This window comes from Protopterus annectens, chromosome 1.part1, assembly GCF_019279795.1.
Source record: "Protopterus annectens isolate FY-2018-M chromosome 1.part1, PAN1.0, whole genome shotgun sequence".
NCBI classification, from domain to species: Eukaryota; Metazoa; Chordata; order Ceratodontiformes; family Protopteridae; genus Protopterus; species Protopterus annectens.
In genome coordinates, this window is record NC_056726.1 from 22448419 (window position 1) to 22462821 (window position 14403).

A 14403-nucleotide genomic window follows, 5' to 3' on the forward strand; every position below is an offset into this window, starting at 1 on the left:
ATAGAACTGGTTCCACTGTCAGAGATGGGAAAAGGTTTTTACTCAAGGCTCTTTCTAGTCCCAAGGAAGCAAAACACATGGAGACCCATTCTGGATCTGTCTGTCTTGAACACCTTCCTAGAGATTCCAAAATTCAAGAAGCTTACTCTACAGCAGCTACTTCCAATGCTGTCCAAAGATGCATGGATGGTAACTTTGGATTTAAAGGAGGCATATTTACACATTCCCATCAGGCAGGATTGCAGAAAATACCTCTGGTTCAAGGCTGGATCGAGGCACTTTCAATTCTCTGCGCTGCCCTTTGGATTGTCTACTGCGCCCAGGGTCTTCACCAAATGCCTGGCTCCATTAGTAGCTTACTGCAGACTCAAGGGAATTCAAATTTACCCTTATCTGGACGATTGTCTAATTCAGGCAGACAGCAAGAATGTCTTACTCCAGCATCTAGAATTTGTACAGAACCTCCTCAAGTTCCTGGGATTCTCTGTAAACATAAAGTCAAATTTGACACCATCACAACAGATAACTTTTCTGGGTGCTCTTCTAAACACCACAACCCAGATGGCATTTCTGACATCCGAAAAACAATTACAGCTGGCTTCAACTTTCAAAACCTTGGCAACTTTAACTCAACTATCTGCAAGGAAATTCCTGCAGGCTTTGGGTTACATGGCCTCCTGCATCCTTCTCGTACCATATGCAAGACTACACATGAGGAAAATACAGTGGTACCTATAAAGTGTATGGTCTCAGCATTGCCACAGTTTAGACATACTGATCTCCGTCCTTCCTTGCCTTCAAAAGGAATTTCTTTGGTGGTCCAGGGCATGTGCTCTAAACAAAGGGAAAACCCTTCTGCCTCCTGCCACTCAGATTCTAACCACGGACGTCTCGGATTATGCTTGGGGAGCCCATTTCAAGGGCAACTGTCTGCAGGGCCTTTGGACAAAGGATCAGAAGCACCTGCATATCAATTTAAAGGAGATGTTAGCCGTTCAGAAAGCTCTATTGGCCTTCAGGAATCTTCTACAACCAGGACAACTACTAATACGGACAGACAACACCACAGTTATGTGGTACATAAACAAGCAAGGGGGATCTCATTCCTACTCACTTTGTAGACTAGCCATGGATCTATGGAACACAGCTCTAGCTTGCAATCTGGATCTTCAAGCTTTGTTTCTACCAGGGAAACAAAACTTCCTGGCAGACAGTCTGAGCAGAAACCTTTCGGATCCACACAAATGGATGCTGGACACCAAAATATTCAGGATGATAACAGCAGTCTGGGGATGTCCTCACATAGACCTCTTTACATCCCATCTCAATCAACTACAGAATTTTTGCACCAGGACTTTCCACAGAGAAGCTTGGAAAGTGGATGCCCTGTCATTCAGTTGGAGGAACCTCTCGGGATATGCCTTTCCGCCTCTTCCTCTTTTTCCACGGGTCTTATTGAAGATAAAGCAGGACAAGCCCGAGCTGATTATCTTGCTGGCTCCAAATTGGCCTCGGCAGTTTTGTTATCCACCTCTAAAAAAAAAAAAAAAAAAAAAAAACCTATGCCTGGAGCCCCCTTGGGTTTTACCTCAGTCTCCGAACCTTCTGTCCCAACATCAGGGTCAGGTTCTACACTCTCATGTCAGAACTCTCTGCCTGGCGGCCTGGTTAATCCAGGGCCTTTGATTTCTTCTTTCCTACCCAAGCAGGTTATGGATGTCATTTTAGAAGCCAGACGTCCTAGCACTAGAAAATCTTATGCAGGAAAATGGAAAAGATTTTGTTCCTGGATGCAGGCTCAGGATTCTGATCCTCTTCTTCCTAACATTACTTTTAACTTTACTTTACTTGACGGATCTCTTACATAAGGGTCTCTCTCTATGTTCCATTAAGATACATGCCTCTGCTATTTCTGCTCATTATAATATAGACCCTCCCATCTTTTCCCACCAGCTCATGAGACAGTTTCTCAGAGGAGCTAAGAACTTAAGATCTCCTAGATCTCCTCCCATTTCTGCTTGGGATCTCAACTATGTTTTGGAAAAACTAGCCTTGCCTCCTTTTGAGCCTGCTTCCTCTTCTGACATCAAGTTTTTATCTTTGAAGACAGCTATTCTGTTAGCCCTAACCTCTGCCAGGAGAGTTTCGGAGTTACAAGCTCTTATGGCTGTGGAACCTTGTATTATTTTTCAAGACAGGGTATCTTTGAGGACTAATCCTACTTTCATGCCTAAGGTGGTTTCCAAAGTGGCTTTAAATCAAACTATCCACTTGCCAACCTTTTTCCCCACTCCTCAAAATAAAGGGGAAAGGATCTTGCATTCTTGGATGTACACAGGCAACTACGTTTTTACCTGGACCGAACCAAGGACATCAGAAAATCAGAACAATTGTTTTTCTTATGCTTCAAGTTCCCAAGGTAAAGCCATTTCAAAACAGACAGTTTCTAAATGGATTGCTCATGGAATCCGGTTTTGTTATTCACACCATGGAAAGCAAATCCCAGGGAATATACGGACTCATTTCACCAGAGCTGCTGCCACTTCTGCGGCCTTCCTCAGGGGAGTTCCTACCAAAGACATTTTGGAAGCTGCAACTTGGAGTTCAGTGCATACTTTTTTAAGCACTACAATCTACCTCTCTACTCTAAGTCTAGGGCAGGCTTTGCCTCTGCAGTCTTGCAGGGCCTTTTAGCCGCCCCTTCTTTATGACCACCTCCCTTTCTTTCAGCTTTGGGATTCTACCCTACAGTCACGACTGCAACAGTGAAACGCGACGAACATAGTACAGTTGTGTACACCTACCATAAATGTAGATGTTCGAGTGTCTTCACTGTTGCAGTCTGGGTTTCCCTCCCTCCTGTCCCCTCTTGTTTTTACTTTTGTGTAGTTCCTTTTTTCACCATTCTTCTGAGGTGTATTTGCATAGATTATGGGACCGTTTTCATTTTGGGACTCCTGACATCTGGGGCAAGAAAAACTGGAGAAGATGGCGTCGGCTGTCTGCTTTGTACTCCTGGCGCTCTGACATCAGGGAGTATGGTTGAACAGCCGATGCCGGACCCAAACTTTGGGATTCTGGCCGACCGAGGGCTGCCTGCCGGCAGGGGAGAACCCTACAGTCATGACTGCAACAGTGAAGACACTCTAACATCTACATTTATGGTAGGTGTACACAACTGTACTATCCAATAGGCATTGGCCTTCAAAAAAACTGGTCCTTCCCAGTCTCTCTCAGGCCTTTTCAGTCCAAACCCAGGGGAAACGGACCACCAAGACTACAGTCTCAGGGTATGCAGAGATCTAAACAATGAAGTGTTTCCACTTCAGAACCAGGGAGTGGTAAGCCACCCCCTTACAGAAAAAATTCACAATGACGTTCAGTTACCCTTCCCAGCCATGCCCAAGTACTTGTGCCCCTAGGAGGAAAACTCTCCCTTCATGCAAAAAACTGGATGTCCATTACTCAGGAGTGATGAGTTCTAAACATTGTATCCCAGGGATACAGATTCTACTTCCACTCACTGTTTGCCAGATCTTCCTCCAAACCAGTGGGCAGAGGCTCAAAAGCAAGTACTTTCCCTTGTCCATATCAGGGCTATTCAACCTTTTCCAGTAGAACGAAGGGGACAGGGTTTCTACTCCAGACTGTTCTGGTGCCCAGAAAAAGAGATCTCTTGGCACCCTATCCTGGGTCTATCAATTCTCAGTACCTTTCTGGTAGTCCCAAAATTCAGAATGCTTACACTGCGACAGCTTCTTCCAATGCTAGCCAAGGATGGCTGGTTAGTCACCCTAGACTTAAAAGAAGCTTATCTGCACATCCCCATAAGGGAGTCTTGCAGGAAATGTCTACATTTCAGGGCAGGCTCTATGCACCATCGGTTCTCTGCACTTTCCTTTGCCTTATCTACTGCACCCAGAGTACACTCAAAATGCCTGGCTCCAGCCATTGCATACTGCAGGCAGAGAAATATTCAAATCTACCCATACTTGCACGATTGCCTGATTTGGGCGGACAGTCAAGAATTGCTACTTCAGCACCTGGTATTTGTAAAAAGACTCCTAAAATCACTGGGATACACCAACAAATAGAAATCACAACTGGCCCAGCCAACAAATTGTATTCCTGGGAGCAAGCTTGAACACAACTTCCCAGATGGCATTCCTCACGTCAGAAAAGCAGGTCCATCTGACAAACTATTTCAAACTAATGGCCAAGAAAACCCAACTATCTGCAAGGAAAATACTGCAAGCCCTAGGGTTCATGGCCTCATGCATTCTGCTAATTCCATTTGCAAGACTGCATATGAGGAAACTTCAACAGTACTTAAGTCTCTGGTGTCAAAATTCTCAGGACCTGGAAACAGTGATTCCTATCATACCTTCTCTAAGGGCAGAGTTCCTTTGGAGGGCAGAAGCATGCAACCACAACAAGGGGGCTTCCTTTCACTCAACCCCTCGCCGCCTAAACCCTGACAACAGATGCATCAGACTATGCATGGAGGGCTCACATGGCAGGCAAATGCATTCAAGGCAAATGGAGCCCAGAACAAATTCCCCTGCATATCAATCAGAAAGAGATGCTAGCTGTACAGAATGCTCTGAGTATTCAAATACCTTATCCTTCCAGGACAAGACAACACCACAGTTATGTGGTACATAAACAAGCAGGGGGGAACTAATTCCTACCCACTCTGCAGGTTAGCCATGACCCTGTGGAACACAGCCGTGCAACCAAGTGCACCTGCAAGCTCAATTCCTGCCAGGCAAACAAAATTCACTGGCAGACGACTTAAGCAGAAATCTACAGGACCCTCACGAGTGGAAGCCGGTACCCAGCTCATTCAAACTTCTAACCCCAGAGGTGGGGAACTCCGGAGGTGGACCGTTTTGCCTCCCCCAAAACCACCAATTGAACAGATTTTGCACCAGGAACCCTCACAGCAGAGCCTGGAAGGTGGACGCCCTATCTTTTACATGGGGAAAACCCCTCAATTTATGCCTTTCCTCCTCTGCCCCTCCTCTCGAAAGTACTACTAAAGATCAAACAGGACAGGCCAAGGGCAATCCTTATTGCAACTGACTGGCCACGCTGGGACTGGTCACTCCTATGCAGTCTGACACCAGTGCCATCTTGGCACCTACATCAGACACCTTCTCTGCTGTCTCAGCAGGAGGGAAAGATTTTGCATCCACAGCTGCAAACCCTAAACCTTGCAGCCTGGCTTATCCCATGAATACACCCCAGTGTCCCTCAGCAGACAGGTGCTGGACGTTATCCTTGAGGCCAGAAGGCCTAGTACTAGGAAATCCTATGCTGAAAAGTGGAAAAGATATTGTTCTTGGAGTCTGTCTCGAGGAAAGGACACAGATGTGCCCAACTTTTCTCAAATCCTTGATTACCTAGCAGAGCTGATCCACAGAGGCCTATCCTTCTCATCCATTAAGATTCATGCCTCTGCCATCTCGGCTCATTATATTACTGAGCCTCCTCTCTTCTCACCCTCTCATCCAGGCAGTTCCTGAGAGGAGCTAACAATTTAAGGCCCCCTAGGAGAGCAACCACCCCGGCCTGGGGCCTTAACTTTGTACTGGAAAAGCTCACACTTTCCCCTTTTGAACCTGCTGCTTCAGCAGAGTTAAAGTTCCTCTATTGGAAAACAGCCTTACTTCTATTATTTCAGCAAGAAGAGTGTCTACAGGCACTAATGGCGGTGGAGCCCTTCCTAATTTTCCATGCTGACAGGGTTTCCCTCAGGACTAACCCTTCCTTTATGCCCAGGGTGGTATCCAGTGTGGCTTTAAACCAATCCATCCATTTGCCAACTGTTTTCCCTAATCCTCTGAATAGAGGGGAAAGGATCCTGCACTCCTTGGACATGCACAGACAGCTCAGGTTCTACCCTGAGAAGACTAAGCCTTTCAGAAAATCTGACCAGCTACTAGTCAGCTTTGCTACAGGGGTAGGGGGCAAGGCCATTTTGAAGCAAACTTATTTCCAAATGGATAGCACACTGCATCCATTTTTGCTACAAGTACCATGGAAAACCTACTCTTCTGGGGATCAGAACTCATTCCACTAGAGCTACTTGAACCTCTACAGCATTTCTCAGAGGGGTCCCCACCAGGGACATCCTAGAAGCTGCAACCTGGAGTTCTGTACGTACCTTTACCAAGCATTGCCACTTGCCTATTTTTTCTAAATCCAGAGTTTGATTTGCTACAGCAGTCTTACAAGGCCTGCTAGCCAGCCCCAACACTTTTTGACTGCCTCCACCTTTCCTCAGCTTTGTAGATCAATCCAAGTGTGATGCCTGCAACAGTAAAACACAAAGAACATAGTATAGTTGTGTACACTTGCCATAAATGTAGATGTTCGAGTGTATTCACTGTTGCAGTTCTGGTTTCCCTCCCTCCAGCCCCCTGGCTTTCTTTGTCCTTTTAACCTATCCTCTTTATGGCAGGGGTATTTACTTTTTACTAGAGGTGTTCCACACCATGTAATAGCTTCCTATTGTAGTGGCTCCTGACATCTGGGGCAAGAAAAACTGATGTATTGGCATCGACTGCATGTTTTATACCCCTAACATCATGGAAGAGGCAACAGCATCTGAGGCAGAAATCCCAAGACTGGTATTTGGGCTGACTGAGGGCTACCTGCAAGCCGATAACCCAAGTATGATGACTGCAACAGTGATTTATGGTTATGTGTACACAACTGTACTTTCTAATTCTTCCACAGCAATGGTCTTGGACAAGTGGGTATCTGGCCATAAGCAGTCACAAAATCTTAAAAGATGTTCTTCACATTGATTGCTCTAGTAGCCTTAGTTATAGGGGTTATATCTTGCCAAGGATACAACAGCCAGCCAGCTTCCAAAGCAGCAGGGCAACTTCCACATACCCACACTATGAAGCAGCTCGAGTGGAGCTGACTAAAAAAAAAAGTTTGTTGCTGAAGCCCTGCAGAGCTTACTGCCGCCAGAGTACACTCCTCTGTGGCTTTTGAATGTCAGGTTGTGTTTTCTTTGCTGTGCTAAGTTCCCTTTGAAGGAAAAAAAAATCCTATTTTGTTGAAATAAAAAAAACATTTTTTTTTTTATGCTTTCTCTTAAGGCGTGTTATTTTTAAGGCTAGAAGTTTTTCTTAAAACACTGTCTCGAGACTGTATCATACTTTTAAATGGATTTTTTTTTTTTTGGTCAGTTTGAAAGTAGTACAAACTAACAAACATTTTTGTGCATAAATTTTTTCTTCTGCAGGGCTGCCATGATGTTTAAAGTGCTTTCTACTGTTTTTTTTTTTCTGTTAAAGTAACATTGTGGACTGGTAGATGTTTAGTGTTTCACTGTTGCAGTCATTACATTTAGGTAATATGCTGGCAGGTTGCACTCAGTCGGCCTGAATAACAAAGTCTTGGGTCCTGCGTCGGTTGCTGTCTCCTCTTCCATGACGTCAGGGATATAAAACATGCAGCTGATGCCATTTTCATCAGTCTTTCTTGCCACACTGTGCCCGAAGCCGAAGTGCCGGTCAGCCGACTCCTGAAATTTTTGTTTTTGAGTTTCAGAACCGAAGTCTTCAAACTAAAGATGTTCATCGTGTTACACTGCTGCAGTCATTACACTTGGGTCCCGCAGTTGGCCAGAGTTCCAAAGTCTTGGTCCGGCGTCTGTTGCTATCGCCTCCTCCCTGACGTCAGTGCGACAGGGGTATGCAAGATGCAGCCGACGCCATTTTTTTCAGTCTTTCTTGCCGTGCGGTGCCCGAAGCAGAAGCAGTTCGCAAGTGCCGGTTGGCCGACTCCTGAGATTTTCATTCTGAATCCAGAACCGAAGTCTTCTAAAAAAGCTAAGTACCCCGTTGGGGAAACTTTTTCTTACCTCGCCTCAGACCGATGTCAGTAAAAGTTAGTAACTGTATTTCTTGTGGGAAGCAAATACCTCATAAGTATTTCCACTCATATTGTATTCCATGCCTAGGCCCTGACTATGACGTCACTGGTTGTCTGTTTTGTGCTAGGTTTAACAAGCGCACTATTAAACGTCAGTTTGATTTTGCCCGACATTATTTTGGTAGAAAATTCAATTGCACCATGCCATCGGAAATTCCGACTACCGCAATGCATAAAAAACGCAAGGACAGGCATCTGAGACCCAAAAACTGACTATGAGGCCTCTTCTAGGCCGGTCGCGGGTTCTCAGGTTTTCAGCGAGGCACCTACGCAGCCCCTGACTACCACTTCCACAGAACCGCAGACTGCCTCTGACTCCTGCGTGGAGCTGGCTGGGCCTTCGGAACGCACTAGGTCTTCAGCTTACCGATCCTATACCTACAGAGGGAACCGAAGTAGCCGAGCAATCCACAGCTACAGAGGATGTTTTCAGACCTACCCAGTTAACCATTAAACCCTCTAAGTCTAAGCCCCCCTTAAAAGCAAAGAAACCGACGCAATTCTCTCCAGGACAGGATTCCATGCCTAAGAAACAAATGCTAAGAATAGCCGAGGACCTAATCACCCTGATCAGGGGGTCCCATCCCCCTCCTGAAAAAAAGGCCCAGACAGGATGCAGACTATGAATTTTCTGACCGGGTGTCCATTTCCTCACTCTTCCTCAGACCTAGGATATTCTTTACCCCCTTATGAGGATAATGATGCTGAGGAATCAATTCCATCAGCCTCTCCACCTGAAGATTACTCCTTTGGTGAGACCTTACATACCATGAGGGAGCATTTCCATTGGGAAGGCCAGGATTACTCAGAATCCAAGAAAAGGCGCAGAGACTTCCTTTTATTGCCTCAACACAGACCCCTTGCTATCCCGCCAGTTTTAGACATTGTGGATGATGTGTACACTGAATCCAGTTTGAACCCTGATTCCTTACCCCCAGCCCCAGTTAAACCGGATAGATATTACAGAGCCCCTGACTCTCACAAATTTCTGTATAAAAGCCCTGTTTCAGACCCTGAAACTATTTCTCAGGGACCCAAAGGGATTAAGGCCTCATCAGCAAAAAACCCAGTTCCCTCTGACAGATTCCAGAGCATTAGACAGATGGGGGAAAGAAGGTATATACGTCTGCAACTTTAGCAATGAGAGCCTTGAATTGCCAGATGTCCTTCAAGGATGCATCTGCAGTCATAACAAATGGGTTGTCCTGTCGTCAGGCAGCCCTTCGGTCGGCCGGATTCCAAAGTCTGGGTCCGGCTTCGGCTGATGTCGCACTTCACCCGACGTCATCTCTGCTGGTCTTCGGGTATAAAGGCATCAGCCGACGCCATTTTCCTCAGTCTTTCTTGCTGCGTGGTGCCCGAAGCAGAAGCTGTTCGCAAGTGCCGGTCGGTCAGATCCAGAGATTACTACTACCGAATACTACTTCGAAGACTTCTAAAAGCTAAGTACCCCGTTGGGGACTCTTTCTTGCCTCAGCCGATGTCAGAAAAAGTCAATAACTGTTTAACTTGTGGGAAACAAATACCTCATAAAGATTTCCACTCTTACTGCCTGCCTTGCTTAGGCCCAGACCACGACGTAGCAGCTTGTTCGGCCTGTGCTTCCTTCAACCGACGAACGCTTAGGCGTCGGTCGGAGTTTGCTGAACAGTTTTTCGGCTCAGATTTTGCGTACATTATGCCGTCTGATCCTCCGACTACCCAAATTGTTAAAAAATGCAAAGAAAAAGACCGACACTCGCGGTCCGGTTTCGGCCGAAACCACGGTTAAGCAAGCCTCGAGTGTCTCTGTTTCGGCCGAAACTGAGAAAACCGGTCAATCTTCAGCCGAATCCATGACTACTACTGAGGCTCCTGCTACCTTAGTTGAATCGGCCTCAGAAGTTTTGCCTACTACTGTGGTTCCTAGTGATTTATCAGACACCATTCCTTTGGATGTCTCTACCCCAGCACGTGGTGCTGCTAGGCCTCCTGCAGCCATGTCTATTAAGGCCTTTGCCAGGGCTAAAGCAGCCAAAACTGTTAAATCAGTGCCTGTTAAGCCCCCCTCATACAGGCCCACTTCTAGTTCACAAATGCTTACTCTGGCAGAGGATTTAATATCCTTAATTAGGGGATCCCAATCTCACCCAGACAGGTCCTCTCAGCCCCCAGAAAAGAAACCTAGAGCAGAGCCCCCCCGAGCCAGTGTCCTCTGATGATTCTTCGGATGACTCAGACATTACAGATCAGCCAGAGGCTCCTCTTTCTACTTATGAAGATTCTTATGCTGAAGAATCCATTCCATCTGCCTCTCCACCAGAGGAATTTTCCTTTGGGGAAACCTTACATGCCATGAGAGAACAATTCCAATGGCAGGGACAAGATTTCTCAGATTCAAGAAAAAGGCTTAGGACATTTCTGCACTTACCACAACATAGGCCCTTAGCTATACCTCCAGTACTGCCTGTTGTGGATGATGCATTTAATGATGTTTGCACTGCTCCTGATACTTTACCTCCAGCCCCTGCCAAACCAGATAGATTTTACAGGGTGCCAGACACTCATCACCACCTATACAAGGCCCCACTTGCAGATCCTGAGACTGTATCCCAGGGGCCTAAGGCAGTAGCTTCGACCTCAGCAAAAAACCCTATTCCTTCTGAAAGGGAATCCAGGTCCTTTACACCTCTGCTACTCTCTCAGCTAGAGCTTTAAACTGTCAGTTTCATATGATCCAATACCAAGAGTTTATGCTTGATCAGTTAACTAAGAAGCTGTCCACTGATGATTCCTTAGATAAGAAATATGTTTTAGAAATGGTGAATAACATTCAGCAGGTTAGTAACCATTCTTTAAAATGTGGCTATGATGCACTGGAGGCTTCATTTAGATCAGCCATGACTGGCACAGTGATAAGAAGGCATGCATGGTTGAAAGAACAGGTCTTGCCGGATCATGTTAAAGCAAAGCTGTTAGATGTTCCTATGGATAAAGCCAGTCTATTTGGTACACCTGCTCAGCAAGTAATGAAAATGGAAGAGAAGGCAAAATCTGTACAAACAGTTAAGGATTTCTTACAGGTTCAGCCCCCAAGGTTTAGCAGGAACTGGCCTGCCAAAAATTGGTCCTTTCCAGACTCCTCAAAATCTCAGAGGCAGGAATAGATGCTCTAGAGGCAGAAATCAAGCCAGAGGAGGTGCCTACAGAAGGACGACAGTGGCAAGGCAATAACCGAGGCACAGACACAACCACTGCCACTGCAACAGGACAATCACAGTGACTTGGCTCTGACACCTGCTACCAGGGAGCAAATAACAGCACCTTTAGGTAGTTATTTTCGAAAAATTGGCACTATATCACAAAAGACAAGTGGATTTTGCAAACCATAGACCAAGGTTACAGGTTCCACTTCCACACCTTACCAGTAAAAAGAGGAATGCCAAACCTACCTCCAAATCAAAAAACAAGCTCTAAAGCAGATAGCGCAATTAATAAAGATAAGAGCTGTGGAAAGAGTACCAATAACAGAACAGGGCAAAGGATTCTACTCCAGACTCTTCCTAGTACCAAGAAAAGAGAAGTTGGAGACCTATTCTCGACCTGTCCATCTTAAACACATACATCATTGTCCCAAAATTCAAAATGCTGACCCTTCAGCAGCTTCTTCCCATGCTGGGCAAGGAGTGTTGGCTGGTAACTCTAGATCTCAAGGAGGCATACCTGCACGTCCCCATACGACCAAATTGCAGAAGATACCTCCGATTTCTTGCAGGATCAGAGCATTGTCAATTCTCAGCATTGCCCTTTGGCTTATCTACTGCGCCCAGAGTATTCACAAAATGCCTGGCATCAGTAATCGCTCACTGCAGGCTACAGGGAATCCAAATTTATCCATACCTGGACGACTGCCTGTTACAAGCGGACAACAAAAGCAAGCTGACAACAGATTTACAAAGAGTCATTTGCTTACTACAAGCCCTGGGATACACAGTCAATTTACAAAAGTCAAGACTGATACCATCCCAAACAAGAACATTCTTGGGTGTGGAATTGGACACAGCAAAACAAATGGCATTCCTAACTGCAGAAAAACAAAAACAACTCCCTCTTTACTTCTTGGCATTAACAAAGCAGAACAAACTAACAGCAAGAAAAGTATTGCAGGCCTTGGGCTTCATGGCATCATGCATAATCTTGGTCCCACATGCCAGACTGCATATGAGAAAGCTACAGTGGTACCTAAAGAACTTATGGTCTCAACACAGGCACAGCTTAGAAACCGAAATCCCACTAATCCCATGCCTGAAACAGGAGTTCCTATGGTGGGCTCAAGCATGCCAGTCAAACCCAGGCTTGCCCTTCCACAACTTTCAAGCAAGCCAAACCATCACAACGGACGCCTCAGAAGGATTGTGGACTCCAGACCAGCTGCACCTGCACATAAACCAAAAAGAAATGCTGGCAGTAAAACTAGCAATCCAGAAATTCAGACCATTCCTCAAAGAAGGCCATTTAATGATAAGGACAGACAACACCACAGTCATGTGTTACATCAACAAACAGGGAGGCACTCATTCATACCCCCTATGCAGAATGACTCTGGACCTTTGGAATATGGCTCTGAGCTACAACATCCAGTTACAGGCAGTATTTGTGCCGGGAAAAGAAAACACCCTAGCAGACATGTTAGGCAGAACCACCTCGGATGCTCACGAATGGATGCTACACCCGGACATCTTCAAGGCCATCACAAAGAAATGGGGAATGCCACAAATAGACCTATTCGCATCCCCACTCAATCACCAGCTCAAAACATTCTGCACAAGGACATACCACCCACTTGCATGGAAGGTGGACTCTCTATCCTTCAGTTGGAAAGGCCTGACAGCATATGCATTCCCACCTCTTCCTTTGATGCACAAGGTACTACTGAAAATCAAAGAGGAACGTCCAAGGATAATCCTGATAGCTCTGAATTGGCCAAGACAACACTGGTATCCATTACTGAGGAGCATGTCTCGGGAGAATGTGGTCAATACCCCTGATACCTTTGATGTTAACTCAGAACAACTACAACATCATGCACCCAAACCTAAAAACCTTGCAACTGACTGCCTGGAACATCACAGAACAGCAACTAACCCAGACCTATCCCAAAGGGTTAAAGACATTATCCTTGAAGCCCGCAGACCTTCAACAAGAAGGAACTATGCAGGAAAATGGAAAAGATTTGTCATTTGGAGTACTGAAAGAGGAAAAGATGTGTCGAACATAAATATTGCTAACATCCTGGAGTACTTGGCAGAGCTTCTACATACAGGCCTGTCCTATTCCTCCATCAAGATACATGCATCAGCTATTTCAGCAGAATACAGCTTCGATCCACCTGTCTTTTCGCATCCTCTACTCAGGCAGTTCCTCAGAGGGATCAAGAATGTAAAACCTCCTAGGAAACCACCATTACCAGCATGGGACTTGAACTTTGTGCTAGAAAAATTGACACTCCCTCCATTTGAACCAGCAGCAACAGCAGATCTTCAACACCTATCATGGAAAACTGCTTTCCTACTGGCAATTACTTCAGCAAGGAGGGTTTCGGAACTACAGGCCTTAATGGCAGTACAACCCTTCCTAATCTTCCATCAAGATAGGGTGTCCATGAGAACTAATCCTACATTTATGCCTAAGGTGGTATCCAGAGTGTCTTTAAACCAGGCAATCCACCTACCTACCTTCTTTCCCAATCCACAGAACAGGGGAAAGACTGCTGCATACCTTGGATGTACATAGACAGTTACGCTACTACCTGGACAGAACCAAAGGTGACAGAAAAACTGACCAGCTTTTAGTAGCCTATGCAACAGGAAGGGAAGGAAAAGCAATTTCCAAACAGACAATCTCCAAATGGATAGGAAATTGCATAAGATTCTGTTACTCCTACCACGGAAAACCAATTCCACAGAACATAAGACCTCATTCTACAAGGGCTACAGCCACTACCACAGCTTTCTTACGAGGAGTGGCAACTAAGGACATTATTGAGGCGGCTACTTGGACCTCCGTGCATACATTTGCCAAGCATTATAATTTACCTCTATACTCTAGATCCCGAGCAGGGTTTGCCACTGCTGTACTGCAAGGGATCCTAACTACACCATAATTCTTCTTCCTCCTCCCCTAGTTTGGCTATGGTATTCTACCCATTTGTTATGACTGCAGATGCATCCTTGAAGGACATAGTACAGTTTTGTACCTACCATAAATGTAGATGTCCAAACAGGATAGCATCTGCAGTCAAGATTACCCACCCTCCTTCCCCTCTGTGGTACTCCTAGGGTATTTACCCTCCTAATAGCTAGCTGGGGGGGGAGTCTCTTATGGTGTATTTGTTTGTATATATGTACATACATTGTTATTTTTTGTGTTTGCTTTCTACTTTTTTGGAAACATTGGCATTTATCCAAA